Below are 21,479 nucleotides of genomic sequence, written 5' to 3'. Positions count from 1 at the left end.
CTTGGTATGGAAGGATGAGGGTGACCGGCACTGGCAGGGGAGGATGGGTGGTAATATATTTTAATTTTGTCATGTCAGCAGGTGAACAATATGTAAAGGCTAGACCAACTGCTTCTGTCACCTTTCCCTCCCATACATAAATGATGGTCAGCCCCAGGATCTGTGGAGAATTTTAGGATTTTGCCTCTGCGGCCATCTACCAGGTCTGTTCTGTTGTATGAAGCTCCATACCTTTCTGTCTGGGAACTATGAAGCCTCCATTCGAGGAGCCCCCTCCATCACTCTCCTATCAGATTAATTTGTAGCTCTGGTTAGACCTTTTTGCTTTCCTTTTTCACTTGTGGTTTTTGTAGGATTTCCATTTGCCTTGTCTAACACAGGATGTCACATATTAGCTCATACTACACTTGATCTTAGCCAAGAGGCTGAGAATCGATGCATACATGCTGAGAATACAGCTTCCTACTTTGCTCTGGACTTTAATCTGCTGGAAAGTAAAATCCAAGACAGTCAATAAAAAAAAAAATGAAGCAACTTAACAAAGATGGAATCACACAGTTTCCACACACAAGATTTGTACTATATATGCGTCCAAAAATTATAATTATAAAGAAAATCTCATCAATACTTGAATACAACTTAGCCATTGGAAGGTAATTTTTACCTGCAATTTCAATGTGTCACATTACTGTCCTTCTTAAGAGAAAAGACGGTACTCATCTTACAAGAGTAAAAAAAAAATAGCTATCAATTTTATTTTGTCAGAGAATAATAACTCAAAAGGAGAGATACAAATATTCTCTACTGCAATCAATAATATTCCAGATACTTTCTTAACATGAACTCACTAGAAGATTTCAAAATATTATGACAAGGTGGAAGCAGCTATAAAATTTCTGGAGTTTATGGTCTATATGTAATTTGGTCCAAACCACGGGAAGCTTAGCATACTAAGAATTTATTTAAAATAACCTATTTTAATGCTCCTGACTTTATCTGTAAATGGCAAATGCAAGAAAGGGTATGCTTAGACTGATGGAATCATGACTCCTTATGAAGGATTATACTATTATAATAATATGGGGAAAATCAGTAGGGAGTGGGAATTTGGGGGGACAAAATCCAAAGTCCTATGGAATTGTACCATAAAATTCAAAATAAATAATAAAAAAAAAGAGAGTGTGCTTAAAAGGAAAGGTTTAAAAAAAATAACAGAAACAAAACAAAAATGAAAAGTTTGCCGGTGTGCAGTTTATTTTCCAAGGCTTTGAAGTCTGGAATCCTGGACAGTACACACCATCAGCAAGGCTCTGAAATGTTAGAAGCCAAGCTGTAAATGTCAGAAGACGGAAGGGCACTCATGGCTCTGCGTCAAGCACCATGGCTGAGTGAGCACCGCAATGTTGTGAATGACCGATGAATGCCACCTCGGATCACTTCCAAGCAGGAATCAGCCGTTTTATTCGGGATTGCTCAGAAGAGTCGAATACAGAGAACACACAGTAGAGTTTCAGGTTCCTTAAATTAAGTAGCTGCGTTCAGTGTCCTTGTGCTTCAGGGGCAGTAATATAAATAAATCTTACACATGTTAGTGGTACAGTGATACCAAGGGGCACTATACTACTTTATATTTTAGGGAGTTACATTTTGGTCATTTTTTTTTAATTTTGGTCTTGATATTTGTTCCAGGCTTAGACTTAGCATAGAAGTTATTGATTGTAGTGTGCACGTTTTTTTTTTCCTTTTGCAAAATACAGTCAAAATTAGTTCTCTTGTTATTTAGTTAGAGGGAGCCAAAAAGCACGTCATTTTGGCTGAATTAGACATACTCTATGCAGCTCTAATTTAAAATAAGCTTTAACTTTAAAAATGAAATGTTGCAGACATTCGTTGATACTGAAGAGCAAGTCCAACTGGCAGAGCTTTAATGTTTGTGCACGTGAGGCTGTGCGTAGAGTAATAATATTACCTCGTTAGCAAAACATCACTTCAATGAATCCCTATTCTGTTTCACGTGTCGGGGACTGAACTGTGCCCTTTCTTCCCTCACTCCCAAAGAAATCTGTAGGTTTGTGCTCTAACCCCAAGTTGACCGGCATGTTGGTGAGCTAGGTTTTGAGGGGGCAACTGGATCAAATGAGAGCATAGGAAGAGGGGTCTAATCATATGGGACAGATATGATTATAAGAGATCATGTGACGATACAGGCAGAAGGCAGCATCCATAAGCCAACACAGGTCCCACCAGAAATTCACTCTGAGCAGAATATTAGTCCACCAGTCATCAGAAGTGTGGAAAACAAACTTCTGCTTTTTGAGTCCCCCAAATCGTGATATGTTGCTTTGGCCACCCAAGAAGACGTACTAATATACACAATAACTGAAGTTCTCGGGATTACCTCAGGTAAATATTCATATCTTATCACTTTGAAATCATTTCCTCTCATTCATAAAATTCTTCAGAGAGCTTTCTTTGATATCTTACATTTTACAAGAATGTTGCAGCATTCTTTCCTAACTGACTCATTCCCTTGGTCATGTCTTTAAAACATTCATTTTCTCTAAGTGGTTTTCAGAGTCCCTAATTTTTTTAATTTAATTTTAGTTTTTAATTTTGCTCAGATATTCAATTAATTCAACCTTTTTTCTTTCCAGAGAGTTCAGCTTTTTCCTCCCTGTCTACTTCATTCTCAGATACTCCTCAAGATGTAACTTGCACTCACACTTGAAGCACCATCACCAGATAGGAGAAAATGTGCTAAATTACACAGTTGTGAATGGCACACACCATATCCAGTCATAGTACAATGAGAATCAATGGTGACTGTTCAGGAGATTTGGTCATTGTCACTTGTGTGGAGGCTTGGTTCGTCTTCCCAGCTTCAGCCTAGCTCAGCCCCAGCTGTTGGAATCATTTAAAGAATGAATGAGCAAAAGAAGTTCTGTGTATGTGTGTGTGTGCGTATGTGTGTGTGCAGACATACTGGGTGTACAAGCACCTGCTTTTTAAATTAAAAAAATATATATAACAACTTAGGCTAAACAAAGTGTATTAGTGAATAAATGGATTAAAAAAGAAAGAATGGAAAGGAAGGACACAGAAAAGGACCTGGGGAAATAAAGAAGATTAAAAAGCTGCAATGTGAATAAATGAATATTTAATAATAATAGAATAGGAAGTGAAGCTGGAAAGGTAAGGAGAGGCATGACATAAAAATAGTTAAGGGGGTTCTGTGCCGTGGCATAGTAGGCTAAGCTTCTACCCGCAGCACCAGCATCCCATATGGAAATTAGTTCATGTCTCCATTGCTCTACTTCAGATTCAGCTCCCTGCTTATGGCCTGGGAAAGCAGTGGAGGACTGCTCAAGTCCTTGGGCCTCAGGACCCACTCGGGAGACCTGGAAGAAGCCCTTGGCTCCTAGCTTCAGATCAGCTCTGCTCCAGCCATTGCATCCCACTGGGGAGTTAACCGGTGCATGGAAGACCTCTCCATCTCTCCTTCCCTCTATAATTGTCTTTCAAAAATAAATCTTCACAAAAACAGTCAATGAAGGACAGCATTAAGGTACAGCAAGTGAAGTTTCATCCTGTGACACCAGCATCCCTTATGAGCACTGGTTGGAGTCCTATCCAGCACCCTAATCACGTGCCTGGGAAAACAGCAGATGACGGGCCAAGTGCTTGGCCTCCTGTCATCCATGTGGGAGATCTTTTGGAGTTCTGAGTTCCTAGCCTGACAAATCCCAAGCTGCCGTGGCCTTTAGGGGAGTCAATCAACAAATAGAGGCTCTTTTATTTCTATGTATGTGTCTCTTTATAACTCTGCCTTTCAAGTAAATATTTTCTTTCATAAAGTCCATGGAAAATGAAATCAAGATATACATATTTTTAAAAATAAATACAAGTAGTTTGAAATTGGAGATTAAAATTGGAGAGGAGAGTTATAGCCTTAAAGAAGGCTAATGTTGTGGAATTGTGGTTTAAACTGCCATCTGCACAGCTGGCATCCTACATGGGCTTACAGGTATCCATTCCAATTCTGGTTGCAATATTTATGATCCAGCTCCCTACTAATGCACCCAGCAAGGAAGCAGAAGACGGCTTGGGTTCCTGCAATCATGAGTTACCTGGAAGAAATTTCTGGAATCGGGCTTCAGTCTGGCTCTGCCCCAACTGCTGTGGCCATTTGGAGAAATGAATCAGTGGATGGAAAAATCTGTGTGTGTGTGTGTGTGTGTGTGTGTGTGTGTGTGTGTGTGTAACTCTTTCAAATAAACAAAATAAACTTTTTAAAAAATATATGGGATGTTGTGACCATAAGTTAAGGCAGGAAAATTCTGGACTCCAACAAGAAAGGAATCCTAGGAATGAGAGAATGCAGGATGTGGCCATCAGCAAGCTATTGGAGCACAAAAGGTTTTAAGAACTGTGAACTTCCACAGTTTTGGCAGCCAGAAGACGTCATGGTGAATGACATTCATCTTGGATTGACAAAACTATAACCCATGTGCCAAAGCCCCTGACAAATGTAAGAGATAAATTAATATGCTACAGAAACATAGAAATGAATACTAACAATAAGTATTCAAGTGCAATAATGGGGTTTTTCCCCTGGAAAATGCAAAGGTAATGGCTCAGAAACCAACAAAACACTAAAGTCTGTATTATAGAGAGCTGCCAGAAACACGGTGTCCTCAGCTCCAAGAAGGGCCTACGGCAAAGGGGTCCCATGGAACATTCTGTGGAAAATGAAGGTTATAGAAGTGTGCTCACAAAACTCCTGGAAAACATTAGAAAGTGATCCCCAGGGCAAGGAAGAGCCAGCAAAACAACACTGACTCGAAAGAAAAATTAAAACTACAAAACCTTAGATTTGGGGTCATATCATACACCAATGACAAGAGCAAGAGAGATGATTATACCAAGAAGAATTTCTGTGTATAACGGTGTATTGATGCTGTAATTCATAGCACAGCATTTGCTGTCTCTAATCACGTTGGGGCTAGAAGCCGAAAGCTGCCCTTGTGTGGCACTTGAGGCACTGGCTCTGTGGTGTGGCTGGTTCGCTCCATTATTAGGGTTCAGTTTCCCTAAGCCCACTAGGCAGGTTAACAGGACACTATTCTACAGAGGGCATGGATCCTGGTGACTCCAGTGATCTGACAACTTCTGTTCTTTCAAACTGAGAAAGCATCTGCTCCGTATCCCGCCCTACTTGTACACATGGAAATCAAGAAGGAACTCAAGGGAAGTAGAAGAGATGAGGAACCATGAAAGTTCTAATTTTATCTGCTAGACCCATGGAGCAACATGGGCATAGGGGGAAAAATAACTAACAAATAATCTCTCAAATTAACTTATCTAACATTCATATAACCATGAATATATGAAGTACTAATAGCACTCTAGGTACTCAAAGGGGATATTAAAACATTCCCTGCACTTGTCAATTCATCCAAGCCAAAAGAACTTTGTAGATAACACATCTCTTACCTAATTCAATTCTTTGTAATTGTGAAAACTCCAAGAACATGTTTCCAAATGCTACCAGCAAGGCAGCCTCTTTGATTCTCTTCTCCAAGCTAGGGACATTACCAAAAACAACTTTCCAACGAGTCTCAACAATGATTTCAAGTTTCAGAGATGCAATTAGGACACAGCCTAATAACAAACAGTTACCCAATGTCCCATATGATTTATTGTTGGTTGTGGGGGAACCACCGCCAGTGGATCATCAAATACTGTGACCCTTGGTTTTCAATTTCGTGGTTAACTGAATGATTTATTTCTCCTTGGCTCACTTCAAAGCCGTATTTGAAGTGGCTGTGTTCTGCTATAACGCAAAGTACTTGTGCAGCGGGACACTTCCATCTCTACTTGTTCTCACAGCACCATAAAATAAGAAAATTAACACCGCTCATTTGCAGATGAAACATCTGAAAAATTTCTTAATGTAACAGCATTTGGAACGACTGACTCCCTCTGCCTCCCTCCAAACACTTTCTTCTCTTGGCACTTGGAACCTCATGAGTACTTGGGTCTTTCTGGATTTCCATGCACTGTCTGCTCGCTAATTAATCTTTTTATCACTCAACTTCTATATATGTTGCAGTGTTGCAGAGGGCTCATTCCTCGGAACTATTCTCTATCTTAACTAGTCACATGATTTTAATTAGCATGATACCAGCATGACCTACAAAATATATCTCCAAACCAAACTTCCCAGCTGAATTCCAACTGGTTACCTAACTGCAGGCTCTTTCTTGCACTGGTATTTCCACACAGCATCTCCAACTTGACAAGTATGAAATGCTAACTCCAGACTCTAGCTTCCTGAATACCATCTATTCAATCTTCTCAATGTAATGGAATCTCTTTTTCTTCCTTACAGAAACTCTGGCAAAACACTCAAGGATCCCTCAGAAATTCCATTTGATTTCTCTTAAAACATAGCCATAACCCTAAGTACCTCTAGTGCTACCATCCTGGTACAAGTGGCATTGTCCTTTGCTTGGCCTATTTATTGCTACCTATCACTGCCTCTATTTCTTATTGTCCCTATAAGTCATCCTTAGTACAGTTGGATACAGAGATGCTTTTATATTAGATCTTAGCACTCAATAGAGCCAACATTGCGACAAAGTGACTTAAGCACTGAGACACTGGCATCCCATATGAGCACCAGGTTGAATCCACCTTGCTCCATTTCTGATCCAGCTTCCTGTGAATGCACTTGAGAACACAATGGAAGAGAGCTGGAGTAATTGGGCCCCTACCACTCTCTTAGGAGACCTGGTTGGAGTTCGGGAATCCTGGCCCAGCCTGATCCAGCCTTGACTTGTGGCCACTGAAGGAATAAAGAAGTCAAAAGAACGTATCTCTCTCTCTCTCTCTTTACCTTCATCCCTCTTGCTAATCCCTCTTCAAGGTTCTCTACAGTTCAAATAAGTGAATGATTAAATAATTATCTTGCCACTCCTCTAAGAAAAGTTTTACAATGGCTTCACACCTCAAAAGTGGAGACTACTCATGGCTGGCTGGGAGTCTGTCACAAACCCTTCATCTCCCTGACCTTATCTGCCTTTAAATCACTCCTTGCAGTCACAACAGATGCCTTTCCAGGTCAAGAACAGGGTTTTTGGCTCAGGAATTACCTTCCTCCTCTTTCCTCATCACTTCCTACATGAGGCCTTTCTTAATCTTTGTTAAAGCTATAACTCCACCCCAACACCATCCTTCCTCCGTTCTGTGTCTCCACATCATCCGACATATTATATGTTCTTGGTTTTTATGTTTATGCTTCCCAACCAAAGCACAAATTCCATGGTAACTGGGATTTTTGTGTTTTATCACAATTTTCTTTGAACTTAAAGACAGACATATAGTAGGTGTTCAATTCTTACCACAAAATGAATTCATTAAGCATAATTCACATGAATAACCGTTTCTATACTAATGACAACCAAAATTTACATATGGAAATGCAAACTCAGAAAGTTGAAAGACATTTCAAAGTCTTATTCCCTAGGGCTTTGTGCTACAAAATGGAGTAAGTTACTCACTAATATTTTTACGAATTCTCCTTCACTGGATCTACTTTTGGACTTTTAAATACCTTCTTTTTCATCTTTATGAATGTTTCAAATGTGGATCTTACAATACACAGTATTTTTCTTTTAAAGAGCATTGAACAGAGTATAAAAGTTGGATGGAGTAGCTGAGCAGTTCATAAAATATCCATATATTTTGAAAAAGCCCCCAAAAAAACCCTCTATAACCAAATTAGCACCTGTCTTATTTGTGGCCACATGTGCTTTTATGGAGATTGTAAATATGTGTATCTTAGTTTTGCTTTGTTGTGTTTCAAGCTTTTTTAAGTGTCTGTTGAACCACCACGATGTCTTCACATGAAGGAATGAGTCAGTAAAAATCTCATCACATGAGTTTGCACGGGAAGTGATGGGATTTTTCCTACTGTTATGCAGATCCTGGTGCTTGACAAATTTTCAATCCCAATATGCAAGATCTTTCTTCTGGGCACCAACTCTAGTGTTGCCTGTCCACATTCAAGTCAGATAACTGCTTATTTCTGAAGGGAAGAACCGTTCAATTCTCTGCCTATGGGAGACACTCATGGGTAGTTGTTGTCTATACCATGTAGCTATTAAGGCCTTTGATCAGCAGACGTCCAACGCCGGTACTTTGCAATGCACTCTTCGTGTCTGCTATTTACGAACTTGGTATCCTGAAGTCTTCAGTCACTTTGGGATTCATCAGGGCCCCTCTGTCCTGCTTCATCTAGTACTATATTATCAACTACTTTCTGTCTGCCACAAAGTTGTTGATCATTAAGGTTCACATCCACTTAACTTCATGATGTCCTATTTATATTTCTATTATTAATTTATATAAAATAAGATTTCATGTGTTTTATTACACAGATTTATATGAAAGTTAATTTACATGTCTTAATCACACAAATGGAAGGGTCTCAGAGAGTAAAAAGTATAATACATTAACAATGTGCCATCTTGGGCCCGGCGGCGTGGCCTAGCATGTCCTCACCTTGAACGCGCCAGGATCCCATATGGGCGCCTGTTCTAATCCCGACTGCTCCACTTCCCATCCAGCTCCCTGCTTGTGGCCTGAGAAAGCAGTCGAGGATGGCCCAAAGCTTTGGGACCCTGCACCCGCGTGGGAGACCCGAAAGAAGTTCCTGGATCCTGGCTTTGGATTGGCATAGCATTGGCCGTTGCACTCACTTGGGGAGTGAATCATCAGATGGAAGATCTTCCTCTCCGTCTTTCCTCCTCTCTGTATATCTGACTTTCCAATAAATAAATAAATCTTTAAAAAAAATGTGCCATCTTGAATCAAAAATTTTCTATAATTTTTAAAGCTAAAATCTAGCAGAAATATTGGAATATAAAGATGAGCATTAACCTTAAAGGACTTTTTAATTGCTAATGAGGTGTAGGTATATAAAAAATAGCTATTATCCACCTAAGCACTTGGAAAGTTTGTCAAAATTCAGTTTACTGATCAGATTTAGAATTTATAGACCAGAACACATACATATTAAAATTTGAAAAATAATTAAAGAGATGATAAACAAGAATACCTTAGCTTGAATACTCTTAAATATTTAAATATTTAAATATCTCTCCCTGAACACTCACAGAAAATCTTCCTATTCAAAAACTGGATTATCTGTGATACATAAGGTCCATTGGACAGCAGCATGATCTCTCCTAATAGTTTTTTAAAGTTTTTTCCTTCAATTAAAAAAGGATTACATTCTAAATGCTTACTCTAGAGCCCTGTAGAATAATAGATGCATGCATGTCATGCCAATCAAATGAAACATGATAAGACTGCAGTTTCTCTGAAACTTATTCAGGATTGATGTTGACTATCCAAGTCAGGCATGCTAATAACTTGTGCCAATTTTAGTTTCTACTCTGCTTTCATTCCCTAAGCAAACACCAGGGCCTGCCTTAATGTAAACATTCAAAGGACCACATGCATCATTGTGGCCATCTGTTTTAACTCCCATTTCTCATGGCGTCTCTGACTTCAACTAATAATGCAAACAGCATTTAAAAATTAATCATCAACAGGGTAGTGTGAATTATTTTAAGTTAAATTAACATCTCTGAAGATGACTAATGGAAAACATCAATGTGGACAGATGTTTTCATTTGGGGAAATGTGTTATATCCCTTCAAACAAATCCCATAATCTACCCCCACAATTTCTACTGCTTAACAAGTAATCAACAAACATATAATAATTTAATTACATTATTTTTCAAACTTATTGTTGTACCATATTGTCCTCATTCAGCTTGGTTTGATGATCCTTTAATGTTAACAATGTTAACAATAGTGGCTTTAGCTCCAGAAGGCATTAAATTTCTATCATATAAAATAAACCAACCATCAGATGTATTTTACAATAGTTTTACCCAAATAGCAGCATGTTAACATAACTTAGTTAGTTTCATACAGGATATCTCTGGCTTTTGCAAACCTAAGAGGCCAATAAATTCTCAGAAGAAATTCCAAAAGTAATTTTATCCTCTTCTCCTTCCCAGAAATGGCAGTAGCCAGAAAAAACTAATTTGGATTCACATGTCCTGTAATTTATTCTATTTGGTGGGCATCAAGAGGAACGAGTGGGGAATGAAATAAAAAGCTAACAGCATGTGGCCCCAACAGCATGATGTAATTTACTGAAAGATGCCCATGGAGGCATCTTAATGGAAATAAGGAATTCAGGCTGCAACTCACAGCTTGCTATTGACCCCAACCATGAAAAGGAAACCCTCTCAGGCAAAAGGAAGGTGTCCTGCCTCAAGGTTCAAAAAACATCCACTACCAGGAAACTTTGGGAGTTGAAAATCTCCTGAAGTTTTATATTGCTCCTAGTGGATTTATGCTTTTTTAATTCTTAACAACCATTCTCAACTCACTAGATGCCCACCTACCACTACACAACAGTTAACAGGTATAACTTGCCTAGGAAATGTCACAGTGTTTACAGTAGGAATGACTAAAAGGGACAAGTCTGCAGGTGAGAGGCACAAGGTTTAGAATGCTTGACTCTACTCTTTTACTGGATATTGATCAGATGTGGTCTAATTAGGCCACACCTTAATGTTTTATTTGGCATTATTATTTTCCATGATACAGATTTGTAGGTATAAGGGTTCCCCCATTCACTCTCTTTTTACCCCCCTCAATTTCTCCTCCTACTATCCTGCTGTAATAGCTGTCACCTTATTATTATTAATTGCACTCTCTGAGAGCAATGGGTGAAGGTGAGGAAATTACCAATTATCACCAGAACTTTTTTCCTTGAATTGTAAGAAACAGTCAACAGAGGAAAGAAAATAATTTAACAAATTATCAACAGACAGAAGGCAAGTTTGTAACAAGCATTAAAAATTTAGTTTCAAGGGCCTGGTCCGGTGGCCTAGCGGCTAAAGTGCTCACTGTAAATGTGCCAGGCTCCCACATGGGCGCTGGTTCTCATCCTGGCAGCTCCACTTCCTTTTGGAGAGAGAGAGGAGTATGAGAGGGAAAGAGAGAGAGAGAGAGAATGAGAGAATGAGAATGGATTCAAATAATAATGGATGAAGTAGGAAGTATGGGGAGATTCCTTATGCTATCATTCAACTTGTACCTGGAAGTCAAAGTGAAATACAGAAATGCTGGTGCACATCTTACACCCTTTGAAATTTGAAAACATCTTAAAAATGATTTGATACACTTTATAGAGAATACGGAACTTCTTTAATAAAGCTCCAAGAAATACAAAAACCACTTTGCCTAATACTGCTTTTAAAAAGTTTATTTATATTTATTCATTCATTAGAATGGTCAAAGAGAAAGCAAGGGAGAAAGAAGGAACAGGGAGAATCTCGTTGCTGCTGGCTCACTCCAAAATGTCTGCAACAGCCAGAACTGAAACAGACCAAAAACAGGGGCAATAATTACAACTTCAGTCATAGATGCCAGGGATCCTGGCACCTTAGCCACCATCTGGTGCCATCCTATGGGAACAGTATAGGAATAGAACAGCTGGGGCTTGAATAACACTTGAATGTGAAATACCAGCATTGCAGACTTAGTCCACTCTGCCACAGCGCCAGACTGTTACCTGTGCTTTTAATTTAGTTCTTCACCAGAAGACAGAAAATTAGATGATCACTTGAGATATGTCTTATTCCATGATTCATAACTGCCATGTCACCTAGAGCAAACAGATCCTCATTTTTAAGCTTTGGTACATTTCTATATTCGTTATCTCAACTTTGTCAGTAGAGTTTTATTATTTTGCAACTGGACTCTGAAAAATGACCCAAAACTCAAAATAAAGTTTGCTACTAAAACAAGACCCAGAGATGTTTTTTAATTACATTCAGTGACACTGATTAACTTTCAGTGAATTTTTAGTAACATGTGTGTGTGTGAGAGAGAGAGAGAGAGAGAAAGAAAGACAGAGACAGAGAGACAGACAGACAATGAAAAGAGCTCTCCATCTGCTGGTTCTTTCTCCATAGTCCAAGAAAGTTTGGGGTTAGGCTGGGACCCACGCAAAAAAAACTGGAAAATGTAACATAGGTTTCCAATAGAAGTGGTACAAACCCAGCTGCCTGAGCATGGACTGCTGCACCCCAGGATCTCCTTGGGCAGGAAACTGGAGTCAAAATGGGACCGAAGCAACTCACTGAGCATTCCAGTGTCACTTGAACTATTGTAGGCTAGGCTAAACATCTGTTCCTGAACACAGCATCCTCACTGTGCTCCCAACTGAGATGTGGATGAGTGTACCAACCTTGAGAGGAAGGAACTGGATAAGGAAAGGGTAAAGATTCTGTTCAAGGCAACCAAGGTAAAAGAAACCGATCTCAAACATTGAGCATCATGTTTGTGAGAAGTTACAGATGCATACTTACCACTAAGTGGCAGTAGATTAAGTATCACCTCAAAGATAACTTTAACCAACCATATCTTTAATTGCAACACCTCCAAAAACCTTCAGATTCTCATTACATGAATAGAATGATCCCAGTCTGTGATGAGATGAATAGCAGGAGCTAGACATAACATCTGTAAGATTGCCTCCAAGTGAGGGGATCCAAGCAACAGTATTAATGAAAAGTTACAAGATACACAGGGAAGTGTAAAGGCACTCTATGGAGTCTGAGTTGTTGGCACCCATTACAAGGGGAGACAGCAGCAGTGAAGGCTGCATAGTTCCGTAGACTTAGACCATGCAGAGCCACGAACGGCATGCTGGGGGAACTAAGCAACATGGATTTAAACTGACAGGTGTAATTGAGATAAAAGGCTGTTTTGGTATGGTTTGCACTAAGGAAAGATTAAACAAGCAAGAGTATAGAGGAGTGACTGGGAAAGAGGAAAAGGAGAGGGGATGGGAAGACAATGTTAAAAGTAAAAAAACATTGTTAATAAAACTACAGTCACTAAATCACTTAAAATAGACTAAATGGTTAAAGAAAGAGGTAGGACTATTCATGAAAAAGCATACCAGCAGGGAGAATCAACAGAACTTGGTGCTTAGTATCACAAAATGAGGTTATGCATAAGGAATAATTTTTTTAAACAAAGGTACTGAATTTTTTTGAATCATAAAATCCCTCAAAAGTCTAAAAAGCCATGGTCCATTAAAACACACAGATGCAATTCAAAGATAGGTCCCACTTTAACATTAAATTGTTTGACTTGTGTGACTTTTCTTTTTCTGGTCACATTTATTTATTTAAGCAATTTTTGTATGCTTTTATTGTTTTGTTTCCATAGAGATTATATTGTGTAAGTGTTTGTATAAGCTGGAATCATTTTTAGTTTTCTGTTGATAAGTTTTCAAATGAAGATACATGAATAAATGCAAAATACACTAAAAAAAAAAGAAGCTACAATCAAAATGTACACACATTAAATATTCCAAAGTTGATCAGGAGTTGACTGATCTGTGAATATATGATTATATTGCAAGTTAAGAGTAATTGATCTTATTTTTCCCCACATTTCTGGCTTGAGTTGTTGAATAATAAATTTTATCACTTGAGAAATGTAATTATATTGGTAGCATAGACTTGAGAAAAAGAAAATCAGTCTAATTTCATACGATGAAATTTCAAATGCTAAAGTAACACAGAAATATGGAAAGGGCACTTGTTTTCTGGATATCTCTGCTAAAAAAAAAATGAAATTCAACCATTTGCAACTAAATGGTCTCAACAAGAGACCAATATGCTCAGTGACATAAGCCAATCTCAAAAGGGCAAATATCACATGTACTCTCTGATATAAGGCAACCATTTGTAGGTAAACATGCATGCACATATATTCATTTGGAGGAACTGTATAATAGAGATTAACACAGAATATAGTGAAGACACTCTGTAGTATGCATCTCTACTGTCGAATAAAAAGGACTCCCAATGAAACTGTTAAACGGGTCTTGACAATATGAGGCTAGACATTCTACCATTATCTATTATTACAATATCCTGATAAGCTTACACAGAATAATGGATTTGTGACTGCTGCAGAAGTTATGCTACTGTAATAATATGGGTGGAAAGTTGGGTAAAGGTGAAAAGGGTGAGTGGAAGGGGAAATCCCAGACAGAGCCCATGGAACTGTATCATTATAAAAAAAAAAAAAAAGACATATTTTTGTATTTTAAATATCTATTCAGGAATATAAAGAAACATTTAAATTAATGAGCAAACTATTTTCTTCTATGGAGTAAATTCCATGCACTCCTTTTATATTCCAATTCATTCAACCATCACTGTAGGTTATTATGAAATAAAAATGCCTGGAAGTTACTGAAACTAGACACAAGTACTGGTAATTTCAACTGACAAAAAAAATAAGGGGGGAAGTCTTAAAATTTCTAAAATAAGAAAAAAAAAAACAAGTTGCTAAATATTTGTGTAGAGATTTTCAAAAGTAGACATATAGGTACATGGAACAGAAAAAAAAATCAAAAATTAAACTAACACAGATGGAATTTTATTCTGCAGCAAAGGCAACATTTCCAATCCGTAGAGAAAGAAAATACTACATGGTGAATTATCTGTTTGAAAAACTAACAATTTGGGGAACGGCCTGGTAGCCCAGCAGCTAATGCCCTCGCCTTGCATGCGCTGGGATTCCATATGGGTGCCGGTTCTCATCGCCGCAGCCCCACTTCCCATCCAGCTCCCTGCTTATAGCCTGGGAAAGCAGTCGAGGATGGCCCAGAGCATTGTGACCCTGCACTCGTGTAGGAGACCCAGAAAATGCTCCTGGCTCCTGGTTTCCGATTGGCTCGGCTCCAGCTGTAGCTGCCACTTTGGGAAGTATATCATCAGATGGAAGATCTTCCTCTCTGTCTCTCTTCCTCTCTGTATCTCACTTTCCAATAAAATAAACTGACTTTCCAATAAAATTAAATAAATTTTTTTAAAAAACTGAAATTTGGAAGATTTTCTACCTTAGCCTTTGCAAATGAATGAAGTATGACAGGGTCTTCAAAAAATTCATTTAAAAAATCATATTGCAAAAATAATCTAAGTGTGGATTTAAAATACATTTTTGCAACAACATAGCCTTTTCATCATATTTTCCTATGAAATGAAAGTACCCTCCTGTGTAAATATGCCAAAACCATAAATTTACAGTAAAGAATTCATTTGTTTGGATGACCTCGACACACTATAACACAGATAAGCAAGGGTTACCTCCCTGCTACTTTACAGACACGATATCACCTCTCCAAGTGCAAGGTCTTCGTATTTCCTGTTGTGTTCCTGGACCTCCTTCATAATCTTGGTACAACTTCATGGTATGCATGCTTCCTTCAGGTTTTTACTCCAATCTTGCCTTTTTGCTCAGGTTTTTGCTCTCAATCTGCAATCATGCTACTCTCCTTCCTGGTCCATTCCTGGTCCCTGCGGTATCTCCTTGGAAGTTGCTATTGTCTAACATTTAGTGCATTGTTTTCACTTAGTTATCTTCTTTCTTATCTACCTTCCCAAACAAGAATGAAATACTTAAGAAAGCCAAAGATGCTTTCACCATTCTGTTTACTTCTCAGTGCCTACAGAACTGCATGGAGCATACTGAATCTCAACATATATTTAATGAATTAAAGAAAGAATGAGTAAAAGGCAGAGGAGTAAAAATATTAAGTTTAGAGAAAATGGCAATAATTGAAGCCAGAATGGGGGTAAATAAATTGGCAAGAGTGCCAGTTAGACTAAAACAAAAAAAAAAGAATTCTCATTAGAATGTCACTAATGACTTCAGCAAGAAAAGTTTGAAACACAGTTCTCTGGCAACTGCTACTTCTGAGTAATAAACTGCCACGCCCTTCCTCTGTGGCTGAAGAATATTAGTCTCCAATCAGTATTCATTCAGCTATGCCAGGCTGACTTAGCAGTGCATAAAGATGGTAAAATTCTAGATATTCTGAAGACTTGGGGAGACAGATAGGAAAAATAACAGGACTTCATGTACACACACCAGTATTGGCAAAGTCATTCACTTAATATTACACTTAAAGAGCATCACTTCAACTTCTCTGGCACCAAATAATGTCCAACTGTTTAACCCCCATGCAGGACAGTTTACCATACTCACGTGTCTGGCTAACACACCCCTCAGCTGGAAGAATATACTTATTCTGACTGGTCCTACAGTCCAAAGAGTGAAATGAGAGCTATAGAGATCAGATTTTATCAACATCTTTCATTCCATAACTGTCTATAGCCCTCGCCTATACTGCTGGGCCACGATCATTTTACATTTTATGGGCAGAACTACTGAGCACAGCATTAAGCCTTTGGAGATCATGTAAATTAAAAACAGGTTATCTCAAAAAGCAAAAACAAAGAGGAAAAAGAGGATAAAAGAAGGGAATATAGAGAAAGAAGAAAGGAAGAAAAGGAAAAAAGTGGGGGAAGCTGCAGAGGGAGAAAAGTATCACATTTTCAGAACCACATGTGTGAACTACACTGAATCTGTTTTCTTGCTGTTGCCATCATATTAACAGGATAATTGATTAAACTTGTGTTGTAATGTCATCATACATGTCTTACGCTCCTGATAATCTAATGTGTTAATAAATCCCTTTCAAGGGAGAAAAAAAACAACTCACCAGATAATACAAATATGAAACAGAGCTGTCCTAATCAATCCACAAAATGAGTAGGCAAAAAACACTTGAGTACCACTAGATTATTCTTTGTTATGCATCAACACATGACATATATAAGACCCAAAATATCAATACTTTCAAAAGTATTTTGAAAAGCATACGATACAAGTTTACTTCTTTCCTTTGCCACACCGTAGAGGCCAGCAATCTAGGGCTGGGATGATGGCTCTGCTTCCCAAAGTTGAAGGACAAAAGTGCCTACTATTTTGTTGCTCTACCCTCCCCTAAAAATCATACTACAAGGTGGCCTGATATCTGTTACAGAAATTGTCACAGAGGAATAATACAGAAAGGAAACATCTTTTCCTTCTAAAGATGTCCCAAATGCTGCACTTGCCAAGTCCCATGGCATAAGATCGCTCAAATATGCATCATTTGGCCACATTTATCTGCACAGGAGATAACAAAGTCTATTTTTTTTTTAGTTCAGCATGTACCTAAAAACTAAGAGTGTATCACTCTGAAAGTGGGAAATAGTAGAAATTTGAGTGTAACTACCATTCTTTGCCACAATCTATTACTATGGTAAAATATCCATGCACATCCTTTATGTTCACTACCTCCTACAAAAGGAAAATACTCAAATTCCCATCAATTACTGCGTCTAGATAAATTATCTCATATTTGATGGTATTTAAAAATGAGTACGAGACCTCATAGGTCATATCCAAGTTTTGGGATGACACAATATGGAGCAATCTAAACTGTCCCCCAAGACAAAAGGGGAAGTAAGACGCATACAGCAGTCTGGGGCAAGGCCATAAGCATATCCCACCAGAAGTACTTGGGTTAGAACCATCTGTTTAACATGATTTACCTTTTCAAAGCAATTCTTGGAAAGCCTTACTCCTACTCTGTACAAGATATTTCCTATTCTTTGTCTTTCCTTGCATGAATCAGGCACTACAGAGACAACTATTCTTGGAGACTTCAGTGCTGTTGTAGACCACTTCTTGGCTGGTCCAGCACTGACAACACAGTGATTGCCTTCGAGATTAAAAAGTTACAGGCTTTTGCACCAATGTTGTTTTTCTTTATCCAAGCAATCCCCTCAGAAACATAGTTTCGGGGCAATTTGTTTTGGATCAGTTCCCTATATAAGTAACTATAGCCAAAGATCTAATCTAGATTCAGTTTTAAAGGCTAATGATGCTTTTCTTATCCCTATTACCTATGTGCTTTTCTCACCCACTCTATGCATGGGCACTACATCTAGGTTATCAAAAAAATTTTATTTGGTCGGGAACTCAATATACTTAATTTGTTTTTGCCTCTGCTCCAGGCCTCAAATCTAGCAAAGCACTGAGTTTATCTCCTACTAAAACAGTGGCTTTGAAGTTCCCAAATATAATTGCTTTGGTTTGGAGTACAGAAGGAGTTGACTTTTTCAACCTTGCAGGGACTCAAATTACAGGACTCTGAGTGAAACTATTTTGGTAAACCAGCACAAAGAGCCTTTCTGAAAAGAACTGTATCCGTTTCCTTGTGCGTCCATGCTAGCTACCCCTAGGCTGAGTTCATCTCTGTCATACGGTTTTACTAAAACTGTGAGAAGCAGTCACAACACATCAAGATTCTGCTGTTTTCCTATGATTTACCCTAAAGTTTCAGTTAGCTTGTGGCTGCCCTCTAGGATACTATAAACTACAATTATACCAATGTTTGGCCTCAAAACCTTTCAGTCCCTGTTAACAGCAGTATTTTTTTTTCATGATTATTAATGAATTCTGAAGGACTAGACTATAATCCATGACCTGATACATAATTCATTTTCAATAAAAGCATCAACACATGAATAGAATTTATGGAAAGATTCAAAATAAAAATGATATTAAAATACAATGTTAGAGCTTTTAAAATATAGAATATTATTAAAATTGCTGATACTACAAATGACACCAACTCACATACAAAATTCAGAGAGGATATTATAAAAAAACTTATCAATAAATCTTTAAATGTATGATATCCTCATTAGCATCCAGTTTATTATACCCAAATCGCACACATTTATAAATATGGCTATTCCACAATGAAATTTTGTAAATTAAATCTCCTAATCCAAATTGAAATCAAATTTATTTTCAAAGATTTATTTATTTTATTGGAAAGTCAGATTTACAGAAAGAAGAGACAAAGATCTTCCATCCACTCGTGCACTCCCCAAGTAACTGCAACGGCCAGAGCTGAGCTGATCCGAAGCAAGGAGCCACGAGTGTGTTCGTGGTCCACCACATACGTGATGGGTTTGAAAGTTTTGGGGCTTTCTCTACTGCTTCCCCAGGCCACAGGCAGGGAGCTGGAAGGGAAGTGGAGCACCTCATACATGAACAGGTGCCCCTATAGCATCCTGACACATACAAGGTAAGGATTTAGCCACTTGGCTATCATGGTGGGCCCGGAACTTCCTTGAAAAAGTAAAACTTAATTCTATTGAAAGACATTAAAGAATTCAACTGGAATCACATGAGTTTTTCAATATGTCATAGCATACTCATATTCTCAAAATCAAAATTTAAACTCATGCAAATAATCATCTGTGGAAGTCTACACTACTCAAATGTACAAGAATTCTGCAAAGCTACATTCATAGTTCAAAATGACAAAAAATTCACCACCAGAGCCACCAGAATAAATAAACAAGAGAAAAATGTCACTGGCACAGTATAAGATGCAACAAAAACACATCATTAGAAAAACTTTCCCGAAAAATTCTTAATTTTATTTCATACTGAAATATGTAGATTATTTCTACAACTAAGTCTTACCAGTAATGAAATAATTGAAGATAGAATCTAACATATATTTTTCTCTACAATTTTTAAGCTATGGTGTAGTTGAGTATTCTAATTAAATGGGCCCTTATTGCTTCAGCAAAGCTAATGAAGAGTCATCTTGTTCAAATAACTTCAGAGCAACTAGTTAATTCCAGCTGATGACTGGTTTTATAATATTAGTGGAATAATGGGTGGAATGCACAGAAACCTACCAGAATTTTCTTAGGCAATTTGCCAGAGAGCATTTGTCAAGAAAAACAGTACTGTGACTTCAACTTTGAACTCTGAACTGTACATTGTGTGAACTTGTCAAACACTCATCCCACAAATAACCTCATGCTCTTTCAGAAATTCTTGCCAAATATAATCAATCTGATTTAGTGGAAAAAAAAGTTTAATGCCAAGAAAAACACATACATTGTATATAGAGTGTCAATAATTTTGGAAATATTAGTTTACCTCTATTTGTGATATCATTTGAAAAGAATGTAGTATTGTTTTGGCTGAAGCTTTCTCACCATAATTAGCTCATTTTTCTTCCACAGAAACAACTTATTCTTATATTACTTTGGTTGTACATTATTTTTCCTTGAGTTGTTAATTTCACTCCTTAAAAAAAATGATGCTTCTAAGGTCAAGTTTCCAGAATCAGCACAATCATACATTCTTTATTCCCTTGCAGACAGCATATTAAATATATAGTCTGTGATCTAAGTCCTACCCATATCAAATCATACAATCAAGATAAAAGAGGAGTCCCTGCCTCTTTTCAGTATAGACTGTTCATAAGATGATTTCGTAGAGATAGGGACAATAAAACAACAAATGTAAAAATTTGTAGAGTTAAACTGGAAACAGATAGTAATTGATGAACTGTAACAGAACAGATTCCAGAAGAAGAAACTAATATGGAAACAAAGGGTGGAGCTCACCACACTCTACGAAATGCAAATCTCTTTGGCTTTTCTTTCTACTACTGCATCGCTATCTTTTAGGGGTTTGTGCTTGGCACATAAAATTCATGAACTATCTCTTGATAAATGAAAACATTCAATCAAAAATTATTCTGCAAAATTACCTTTTGATTTTTTATGGTATGTACTATATGGAAAATGGTAGCAGTTAATGGTAATTTGTGAATTAACAGATAAAATTAATAAACAGAGCAGGAATTTGAAGTAATTAAGAATAATAAGAATTTATGCCTGCTATATCAGAAGATGTAGAAGATAGCATCCCCAAACTTTTTTTTTAAAGATTTACTTATTTTTATTGCAAAGTCAGATGTACGTAGAGGAGGAGGGCCAGAGAGGAAGATCTTCCATCTGATGATTCACTCTCCAAGTGATCGCAATGGCTGGAACTGAGCCAACCCAAAGCCAGGAGCCAGGAACCTCCTCTATGTCTCCCACGTGGGTGCTGGGGCCCAAGGCTTTGGGCCATCCTCCACTGCTTCCCCAGGCCACAAGCATGGAGCTGGATGGGAAGTTGGGCTGCCGGGATTAGAACCAGCACCCATATGGGATCCCGGCGCGTTCAAGGAGAGGACATTAGCTGCTAGGCCATGCTGCTGTGCCCCCCAAACTTTTTTATATAAATTCTAAAAATTGTTGTTGACTGAAATAGAGTACTATAAATGCCCTTCCCAATGTATTATATTTTTCAGTCTTGTTTAGATATACCAGTTGCTGTCTAATTGGTTTGAGAAAGAGAAAGCAGCATTTTTGGTCATAGTTGTCTCTCATACAGGAGTCAACCTTAATCTTTTGGGGGTCAAATAGCTCTTTGAAGTTCCAGTTGTAAAACAATGAGGCCTATCTACAGAAAAGAGCCTAATATTCTATACCCCATACAAAATCTGTATCTGAAAAAATATCCTATAGAAAATCTCACACACACACACACAATTTGTAACTATTTGTGCCACTAGTTGAAATCTGACAAGGATAAAGGTTCAGA

At 37.9% G+C, this 21,479-nt stretch overlaps 1 protein-coding gene across 1 annotated transcript in view; it reads right to left on the bottom strand.

Moving 5' to 3' along the window:
• CFAP299 (cilia and flagella associated protein 299) overlaps positions 1 to 21,479 on the bottom strand; it is a 500,128-nt gene that overhangs the window by 394,173 nt on the left and 84,476 nt on the right. The window lies entirely within an intron of this gene.

This window comes from Ochotona curzoniae, unplaced genomic scaffold (assembly GCF_017591425.1).
Source record: "Ochotona curzoniae isolate NIBS_2020 unplaced genomic scaffold, NIBS_Ocur_1.0 scaffold_4506, whole genome shotgun sequence".
In the NCBI taxonomy this organism is placed as follows: domain Eukaryota; kingdom Metazoa; phylum Chordata; class Mammalia; order Lagomorpha; family Ochotonidae; genus Ochotona; species Ochotona curzoniae.
The sequence above is the reverse complement of the archived record's forward strand: the minus strand, read 5'-3'. Positions and strand labels throughout refer to the sequence as shown.